At 40.9% G+C, this 10,432-nt stretch overlaps 1 non-coding gene across 1 annotated transcript; it reads right to left on the reverse strand.

The window, feature by feature from the left end:
* Positions 1-7,317: 7,317 nt before the first annotated feature.
* On the reverse strand, positions 7,318-7,423 carry LOC124106290 (U6 spliceosomal RNA). Its single transcript, XR_006856050.1, has one exon. It is a non-coding gene; the product is annotated as a U6 spliceosomal RNA (small nuclear RNA).
* Between the last annotated feature and the right edge of the window lie 3,009 nt (positions 7,424-10,432).

The following is a 10,432-nucleotide window of genomic DNA, read 5'->3' on the forward strand; positions in this document are numbered from 1 at the left end:
AGAGGAAAGCATCGGGCTGGTGCTCCCGGGTATCGTTTGGAAGTGACCTTTGAGGCAGAGACTAAGGGAGAGGTTTGCCTCCACATATTAGGGTTGGAGGCTCTGTTCTGGACACTCAAGACAGGAGGGAAAAACCTACAAAGGAGAAGAAGAGGAAGGGAAATTAACAAAAGAAAAATGCAGCTTTAAAAGGAACAAGACAGATGGGGTGTATAGGTCAGTGGTAGAGCATGTGCTGAGCATGCATAAGCCTGGGTTCAATCCCCAACACGTGCACACACACACACACACAAAATGAGATAATAAGCCGCGTGGTGGTGCATGCCTGTAGTCCCAGCAGCTATGGAGGCTGAGAAAGGAGGATCGTGAGTTCAAAGCCAGACTCAGCAAAAGTGAGGCACTAATAGGCAACTCAATGAGACTCTGTAATAAACCCTAAGTAAATATGAAAAAGGGCTAGGGATGTAGCTCAGTGGTGGAGTGCCCCTGAGTTCAATCCCCAGTACTGCCCCCTCCCCCCCAAAAAAGAATGAGATAATAGTCTTTGGAGCCCACAAAGGGTATTAGAAGAAGGAGCCAACTTGAACTTAGAGGGACAATACTTGGGTTTGAGACTCGATTTTGCTTGTTATGAGCACATTTTCCTTTGGAGTCTCAATTTTTATCATTTACCTAATAGGCATCATAACATGGAACTTACCTACTTAGATCAATTAAGATAATAGATGTGAAAGCACTTCCCAAATGAAATAATGCTATGCAAATGGGACTTGTTATCATCTTTCTAGCCTAGTGTTGGCTTTGTGTGCTTGGAAAAGTTCCAACAGGGGAACAGAGAAGAACACGGGGAAGGGACTTCTCCACAGTCTCAGGCAGTCACTCAAGGAGCTTTACTTAGAATTCACAGCTCCTCCTGCGGGGGCTCACTGGCCCTCCCCCTCTGACCTAGTGAGGAAGTTTGAGGACTGCTCTGGAGGATTCCACCTCTAGACTGCAGGGACTCTGCTGTAAGGGTGAGGTCCCGGACTAAATTTAAGCTGACATTGCAGGAGATGTTAGCACATATCTTTTCCTATGAATAAGGAAAGTTTAGCAGTCAATAAATCAGGTCTTCACAAGGCAAATGAAGCAAAGCAAATTCATTCTGATGGAACTTCCCCAGTAAAACTATCTCTAAAATTTTAAACAGAATAAACCCTAATTTATCAAAGCATTTTTTTGACAAAATGAGAACAGTATAACAAGTCCACCAGACCTGAGTCCCTGGCCTTAAGCACTGCTGTGTGACCCTCTTCACTGTATAGCCATGCCCCTTTATGAAAGGGGACAAGTTCCAAGATGCCCATGGATGCCTGATACTGCGGGCAGTACCAAACCCTATAAGTACTGTTTTTTCCTATACGACCTATCTACAAAAAGTTTCATTTATAAACTAGGCATGGTAAAAGATGAACAACAACAAAAAAACCCATAATAAAATAGAACAATTATAACAATATACTATAAACGTAATTTAAAATTTATGAATTATTTTTGGAATTTACCATTTAATGTTTTTATACCTTTGACCACAGGTAATTGACACCACAGAAAGAAAAATGAAATAGAAGATCAGGGAACCACTGCAGTATTGCCTACAGGAGGGGAGGTTCCACTTTGGAGGTCCTGGACTTCAGGTCCAAGGGTATACTGGTCTGTAGGCCTCACAGCCAGCAGCCTGAGAGTGGAAAAGCAGATGTCCAGGACGAGGGGACTCGTGTTAACAGGGACATCAGAAATTGACTCCACCTTGTCTGGCCTTTCTTCTCAAGGCAGGGAGGAGGGAAGTGGGAGGAAGAGGAGGAGAAGAAGCCTGAGCATTGGGAAGGGTAAAGCAAAAAGAAGGGATTGGAAAGAGGAAGAAATGGAGAAAAGAAGTGGAAGAGAGTTGGACCAGCCAAAGGAGGGAAGAACAAAGCAGCCATTTGCACATGGAGGGCCTTGGATCTGCCCCACCAATTCTAGTCCTTTCCCGGGACCAGTTTCGGCATCGCTCACTCCTCTTCATCTCTCGCCCTTCTGCGAGACGCTGGGCCTTGCAAGCAGGGCCTGCCTTCCTTGGCAGCAGACAAAAGGCCATTTCTGAGTTACAGAGAAAATGTGTTACTTTGCCAGAGGGCCGGGTAAGGGCTGCCCGGGCCAATCCTCGGCCGAGCGCTAGCGTTTGCAGAGGGGGCCTGTCAGTCACCAGGAACCCTCGGTGAAAGGGGCCCCTTGTCAACTTCCCCTGCCTTTGAAGTGACTGGGATGGAGGTGCTCAATTAAAAGCCCATCAGTCTGTAAGTAAATCAACGCCTATCAGGCTTGTCACATCAAACAAACGATTATTACCCCAGCCCGCCCACCCCATTAATCTGGCTGTTCCTTCTTGACGGCTCAGGGTCAGGGCAGCGTAAATCCTGTACTGGATTGGAGCCACCTGGATCGGGATGAAAGCCGTGGTGCAACTTACGGGCGCACTCAGGCATTTCCCAGAGTGCCCCGGAGGGAGGGAGGAGGAGGCCGAGAGACGGAGACCCAGGAGCCGCTTGGAGACTGGGAGGGTCACGGGAAGAGAGGCAATGAGATAGACAGGAGATGAAGACAGAGAGGAAAGAAGTGGAGAGAGAGAGAGAGAGAGAGAGAGAGAGAGATCAGAATAGAAATACTTACAAGAGAACGGAAGTGTTGAGGCAGGTGCCATAAAAAACTCACTGGGATTATTATGAGTGGATGAATGGTTCTAGAGGACAGGAGGTCTCTGGATGAAATTATGAGACACGAGGTTCTGAGTCTCAGAGTCACACAGTGATCAAGGTCAGGCTGATGCTACCTCAGTTCTCCTCCCACCTCCTGGCAGTCCCCCCAAGTGCCACACAGCCAAGGGAATGGTGGCAGGGAGGAGGTAGACTCGGGTTTGCTAAGCGATGCCTACACCAGGCATCCAAAGCAGTGATAGCCAGAACTGGATTTTCTGCCCTCAAAGGAGATGAATAGACACACCAGACCAGAGTGTCAGGTTCTGATTGTCTGCTGAGCAAGTCCCTAAGAAACACTTTGTCCCAGGGAGTTCTCCTAGGCTCTGGGGGTTGGTGGTTAGGTTCTTTCTTCCCCTGAGATCAAGCTTTTGGCTTGCCCCACTGTGGACTGGGAAGAAACGTGGGAGTAGGGAGAAAAGGAGGGGAGATAGTTTGAAGCTTAGGCCTGACGGAGGGGCTGGGGTTGGAGGTGAGGTTCGGAAGAGGAGGCTGAGGGAGGAGGTCAAGGCATGCTTAAGAAGGGAAAGGAAAAAACCCAGTCTTTTCCTAAAGGCTGTTCCAGAGGTGCCTCAAGACACAGTTTACTCTGACTTGGGATATTCCATATTTTAAAATGGCCATCACATGCCTTGCCCATTGCTAGAGGAATAAGTCTCAAAAGCAAACAAGAGCTGGGAGTGGAACATGAGAAACCAAGGAAGGGAACCTCTTCTGCTCATCCCAACTGGGAGCTTGTTCAGCTTCACAGACTAGTGAGCTCTTATTATCCAAAAAAGAACATTCTCAAAGATCCTGGAGACATTTACACTCATCCCCATCCTCTCCCATGCATGGTAAGAGCTGTTCACTGCAAATCCTTCAGACAGGCTGTTAGTCAGCTTTCCATTGCTCTGATAAAATGTCTTAGATAATTTATAAGGAGGAAAGATTTATTCTGACTCATGGTTTCAGACAGTTTAGTCCATAGTTGCTTGGCTCCATGGTTTTTGGGCCTGTGGTGAGGTAGAGCACCATGGTGGGGAGAGTATGGTGGAACAAAGCTGCTCGCATCGTGGAGGGTGGGAAGCAGAGAGATGCTGCTTCTGGGGTTCCTTCCAGAACATGCCCCCTGGGACCTAACTTCCTTATTGCAGACCCTACCTCCCTAAAGGTTCCACCACCTCCCAACAGCACCATAGGCTGGGGACTAAGCTTTAGCATCTGGGCCTTTGGGGAACATTTAAGATCTAAACCATACCACAGGCCATCACCACCACAACCATGTGCATGGACTCTCTCTAAGGGGTCTCTCTCAAGCCAGCTGCCTTTCACTCCATTGTAAACTCCTTCATCCTGTTGTCAAGCCCAAGCAGTGTAGCCGCATATTCTAAATCTGTCTGAGTTGAGAGACATATTGACCTATCTCAGGGTCAGCAAGACCCTTCACAGAGGTGAAGTATGTAGATACTTCACAATGGGCAAGAATTATCCATCACTCCTGCTTTCATTCATTCAACCAAAATTTGGTATCTTGTTAGAGTCTGTAAACAAGTCAAAATAACACCTGGCATTTTGCCAGGGGAATGTTAGAGTTCGTAAACAAGTCTGAATGTTGCCTGGCAAAATGCTAGAGGGAGTGGTTTGAGAAGTAACAAAAACGAGCCATTAAGTGTGGAGATTCCTGATTGGTTGACTGATGTATCTAGTTTATGCTAATTAGATAAGCTGTGTGGAATGTATAAATACTGCTCCTGTCCTACAACAAACGGCTCCTACTCCTGCTGTATCAACGTAAACAAGTTGTTCGTCACCCCCCGGTTATTTTGCTGCAGCGGACTGCGGCAGTATCTAGTGAGCACTTACAACTTGCAGGCCCTTTTCTGAGTTGTTGGGATACAGCAGTGAATACGACGAGTGAGGTCAAGGGATATGTGGGAGCTTTTATAAAGATGTTGGGTATTTCTCTTATTTTTGTTTATTTGTCATGTATGTACTCATTATACATATATTTACACAACATCTACTATGTCTAAGTTATGTACACCACAAGGAGGCAAAGAAGAATCAGAAACAAATCCTATTCTCCTAGAGGAGAGAAAAGTCACAGCTCTTGAATGACCCTAATGCATCGTACAGAGTGGTAGGTGCCATGTACCTGGAAAAGATGGGAGAGAGAGGATAATTTATCTAGATTCCTTTTTATAAAGGTCTGGAATTAAATAACATGTTGACTGTTCAATCATGACAACTTTTTAATATTCTCTTAAATATAGAATCCTGTGAGCTTAATGTCTTTTGTTATTGGCAGTAATACCAATGTTATTCATTGTCATAATTATGGTTGCATCATTATACCCCTCTCTATGAAGCAGGTGTCCATAGCACCCTGGAACTGCAGTTCAGGCCTTGTCAGAGGTGTGGGGTATAGTTGAGAACTCGTGGTAATGGAAAGTGCTCTCCTTACAGGAGGCAGAGTGAGTAGGCTCTGAAACCAGACTGCAATTCAAAACCAGGCTTCGAATGTTGGCTCTGCTGCTTGCCTGCTGTGAGGCCACGGGCAAATCACTTGAACTCCCTGTGTGTGTTTCCCCATCTGTTAAATTGGGGTGATAACAGTCCTGGCCTCATAGGGTTATATGACAATTAAATGCATGTAAAGCATTCACAACAGTGCCCAACAGATAGTATGTACTCAATAATGCCTGTCATGATTATTGCTCTACCTCATACAAAAGTGGTCTCATGAAGGAACAATCAGTGTGATGCTAAGGAGGGTACTTAGTAAATGCATGCAATTGTCTTCCTGTGTTTAAATATATAGGTGAGAGTTGTTTATATTAACTTTACTTTAAAAATTCATCCTGAGTTCAGTACATGGGTTGTAAATATTTGAATATTTTTGTTTCTACTAAAATAATGTTTTCATTAGCATTTAATGTAATATTTGATACATATGACAGAGGTAAGCATTTTCTATGTAAATTTAAAGCCTTTGTATGCTCCTTTTCTCTCCCATTTCCTGGTCTCTCCTCCATTAACCTGAATTTTGTGTTTGTTATTCCTTTGCTTGTAAAGAAAACTTTTTTTAAAAAAATTGAAGTATTCATACATAATAACAAATGCACAAATCTTAAATGTGCAGTTTGATTAATTTTTACATATATATAACCATACCTGGATTAAGGCATGGGGTATTTTGGATACTCCAGAAACCCCCTCACACTTCTTCCCAATCAGTCCTTTCCCTTTTCCCAACATAACTGCTGTTCTGATTTATGTCAACATAGATTAGCTCTGGAATTGGTAAGTATGTATTCTTGTGGCTGACTTAGTTTGCATTCTCTTTGCAAGATTAATCCATGTTATTATATATCATCAGTAGTATCGTTCTTTATCACGTATCAGAACATTCTTTATCAATCTTGGGCAGGTTTTCCATTTTATGAATAAGCTTCACAATTTATTCATTCATTCTATTGTTAATGGATGTTTGTGTTTGTGTCCTTTTTCTAGCCATTATAAATGAACCTACTATGAACTTTTTTATCCACATCTTCTGATGCATAATGTACTCATTTCTAATGAGTGTAACAGGGGTATAACTGTTACGTCATATGTATGTACATGCTAATAGATACACAGCAGTTTTCTGGAGCAGTTGTGCCAATTTACATATCTACCAGAGATGTATGAAAGTTACAGTTGCTCTATATCTTTGCCAACACTTGGCCTTTCCCTATAGCTTGGGCTTCCTTATAGCATGGCAGATTCTGGTAGTTAGATTTCTTACACAGTGACTTTAAGATTGACTGTTTCACCAAACTGCACAGCCTTTTATGACCTGGCATCAAAATCCACACAGCGTTATTTCTGCCGTATCCTATTGGTTGAAGGAACCACAAGCCTGCCCCAATTGTGGAGTAGAGAAACCCAACCTCTTAATGAGAGAGTATTCAAGCTATAGTATGGCTATGTTATAAAACTGTCACTCAGCTTTCTTTCTGTATCCTTATATTTAAGGTATGTTGCTTCACAATCTTTATTTTTTTCAGTACCAGTTATTAAACCCAGAGCCTTGTGCATGTTAGGCTACATTCTCATCCTTTATTTTGAGACAGGGTCTTGCTAAATTGCCCAGGATGGCCTTGAACTTGCAATCCTCCTGCCTGCACTACGGTGCTTGGCTCATTCACGTTTTTTTTTTTTTTTTTTTTTAATACTGGGAATTGAACCCAAGGTGCTTTACCACTGAGCTACATACTCAGCCCTTTTTATTTTTAATAGTGAGACAGGGTCTCACTAATTTGCTGAACCTGACCTCAAATTTGTGATCCTTCTCCCTCAGCCTCCTAAATTGCTGGGATTACAGGATTGTGCCACCATGCCCAGCTGGTTCATGTATTTTTAAAGTAATTACAGATATTATGATTGAAATCTATCATCTTACAATTTCCTTTCTATAAGTTCCGTATGATTTTTGTTAATTTTGCTCTCCTGTCTTCCTTCTTTTGGATTCATCATGCATTACTCCATTTCCCTACTCTTCTTGCTTGCTCTTTGTACATTTTTTATTATTCTTTAGAATCTGCATGTCATGCTTGCTCAGGACCATGATGATCTTTTCTGTATTGTTCCAATTTTGGCATATTTGCTGCCAAAATAAGCATAACAATTACTCTAGAGATTATTATAAGCTGCCTTAAATTAGTACTAATATCACACTGAATAATACAAGAATCGCACAATGCTTTAACCCTATTCACCCTCCTCCTGTTTATTTGTGATGTGTTAACATAAATTAATTCTGTTTATATTTTGATTCTCATAGACATTAACGTTATTATTATTATTATTATTATTATTATTATTATTATTATTAATTATTCTGAGGATTAAACCCAGGGAGCCCTTTACCACTGAGCCACATCCCTACCCCTTTTTATTTTTTTGAGACAGGGTCTAAAGTTGCTTAGGGCCTTGTTAAATTGCTGAGGCTGGTCTTGAACTTGTGATCTTCCTGCCTCAGCCTGCCTAGTCGCTGGGATTACAGACTCAAGGGATTACCACACCCAGCCAACATGCAGTATGTATTATCTTAGATTTATCTGTACATTTTACATTTTTGGTACTGTTTATTTCTTCTTGCATTACTGTGTTTTCATATGGGATTATCTTTTGCCTGAAAAAAATTCTTCTAGTGTTTCTTTTAATGCAGATATGTTGGTGACAAATTCAGTTTTTATTTGCCTGAAAATGTCTTTGCTGTACCTTTGTTTTTGAGGGATATGTTCACTGAGTGTAGAATTTTAAGTTGACAATTATTTTCTTTCAGCATTTTTTAACATTGCCTTTGCCTATCTTCTGGCTTCCATTTTTTCTATTGCTCTGCTCTTAGTTTTATTATTGCTCTTTTAAAAACAATGTGGTTTCCCCCTCCCCCGCTTTCGTCTGCTTTTAAGACTTTTCTCATGGTTTTTCATTTTTACCAGATTTCCTGTGATATATCCAGGTGTGGTATTTTTTTGTATTTATCTTGCATGGGATTTGTAGAAATCCTTTGCTCTGTGGCTTTATGTCTTTCATCATATTTAGAAAATTCTCAGCTTGCATTTCCTTAAAACTTCCTTCTATGCAATTTTCTCTTTCCTTTCCAGCTGGAACCCAATTACAAGTATGTTAGGTGTTTTAACCATGTCCCTATGTCTCTTATGCTTTTTCCCCCCTTTCATTTTTCTTTTCTTCTTCTTCTTCTTCTTCTTTTTTTTTTTTTTTTTTTTTTGAGATGGAGTCTTGCTATGTTGCTCAGATTGGCCCTGAACTCTTGGACTCAAGTGATCCTCCTGCCTTAGTCTCCTGAGTGGCTGGAACTACAGGCACATTTCACTGGGCCAAACTCCATTTTTAACCTTTTTTTTGTCTCTTTGCTTCACTGTCCTCTTTTTGACATGTCTAATCTGTTTTTGGATCCATCTATTTGATTCTTTTTTTTTTTTTTTTTATTCTGTACTGGGGATCGAACCCAGAGGCACTTAACCACTTTTTTATGTTTCATTTAGAGACAGGGTCTTGCTGAGTTGCTCAGAGCCTCACTTAGTTGATGAGGCTGGTTTTGAACTTGAAATCCTCCTGTGCCACTGGAATTACAGGTGTGCACCACAGCGCCCAACTTTAATTCTTAATTTTAATAATTTTATTGTTTTAGTTCTAGGATTTCCATTGGATTATCAATTTTAAAATGGATTCCTATTCTATGGTAAAATTACCTAACCTTTCTTTTATGTTCTTGAACTTACTAATAATAATTTCTTTGAAGTCCCTGTTTGAAACTTTAATGTCTATATTACTGTTTTCCCTATTTTTTTCCCACTGTTTTTCTTTTTTCCTCTCTTAGTGTTTAGTCATTTGATCCTATTTATTGACATGCTTTGTATTTTTCAAGTAAAACCCAGAAATCATATATGAAAAATAACAGTCTCTGGGTAATGTTATATATATGTTCCTTTAAAGATTATTTAGAGACTAGGGGCATAGTCTAGTGGTAGAGGGTTTTCTTTGTATCTCCAGCCCTACAAAAAATTATTTAATTTTCTTATGGGAGGGTGATAGAGTATGGATAAATCCTCCTGATGCCATTGAGGATTGGTCTAAGGGCTTTGTCTTGGTTGGTCTATTCCAAATTGTTCCTATTGCCAGATTCCTAGGGTATATTCCTCCTAATTGTAATGCATAAGTCACTTCTTATAGGTATATCTCTTCTGGGATCTCAACTGAAATTTGAAAGTATTTAATAGATCCCTTGAACTTGAACTTGGCCTTGAACTTCAATCTTTGACTCCCTGACCTAATGAGACCTCTACAGATTCCTCTGCTGCCTTGCCTTCAGACTCCATTGCCCCACATCATGTCATGACCATGACTTAAAGGAAAAACCAGAGCCAAAGGTATGGCTTATCTCATCTCACTTCCCTTTCCTATGTGCTCTTGGTCCCACCATTCCTGCCAAATGTGGTTTCTTTCAGATACTTTTACATAGTTGTTTCATGCATTTAATCTAAGCATTGTATTCATTATCAGTATAACTCTGTTTCAATATTAAGAGTTTGCCTGATATTCCTTTACTTAAAAAGCAGTTTTATTGTCTCGGGGTGTAGCACAGTGGTAGAATGTCTACTTAGCATGTATCAGGCTCTGGATTTGAACTCTACCACAATAAAAGCAACAACAACAACAACAAAAAACAAAAACAAAAACAAAACCAAAACCAAAAACAAAAACAAAAAACAGTTTTATACCATTCTGTCTTGGAGGCGGTTCATGTAGTTCCTATTCTGTCAGTCAAAACTCAGAAGGTGGATTAGGCAGGACTCTGGAAACTTCCCTGGGACTCTCAATGGAACTGGAAAATATGAGGGATGTGTGTCCCTCTCCTTACTGAGAGGACCCTCTCTTTCCCTTGAGAGTGTACCCTCTTTCCCTTTTCTATCCCTCCTAATAAACTCATGCCTGTAACTCTGCAAAAAAAAAAAAAGTTTATAATCTGTATAAGTTTGTATAAACAACTTTTTGCTTTTGAGATTTATAAAAAATTTTGGTATCATATTGTTGTATTACTTTTGTATAACTGTACAACAAATTACCAAACTTGGTGTCTTAAGACGATAAATATTTATGATGTC

This window comes from Marmota monax, unplaced genomic scaffold, assembly GCF_021218885.2.
Source record: "Marmota monax isolate L192 unplaced genomic scaffold, Marmota_monax_Labrador192_F-V1.1 WCK01_AAM20220418_F8-fsc00224, whole genome shotgun sequence".
Classification (NCBI taxonomy): Eukaryota; Metazoa; Chordata; class Mammalia; order Rodentia; family Sciuridae; genus Marmota; species Marmota monax.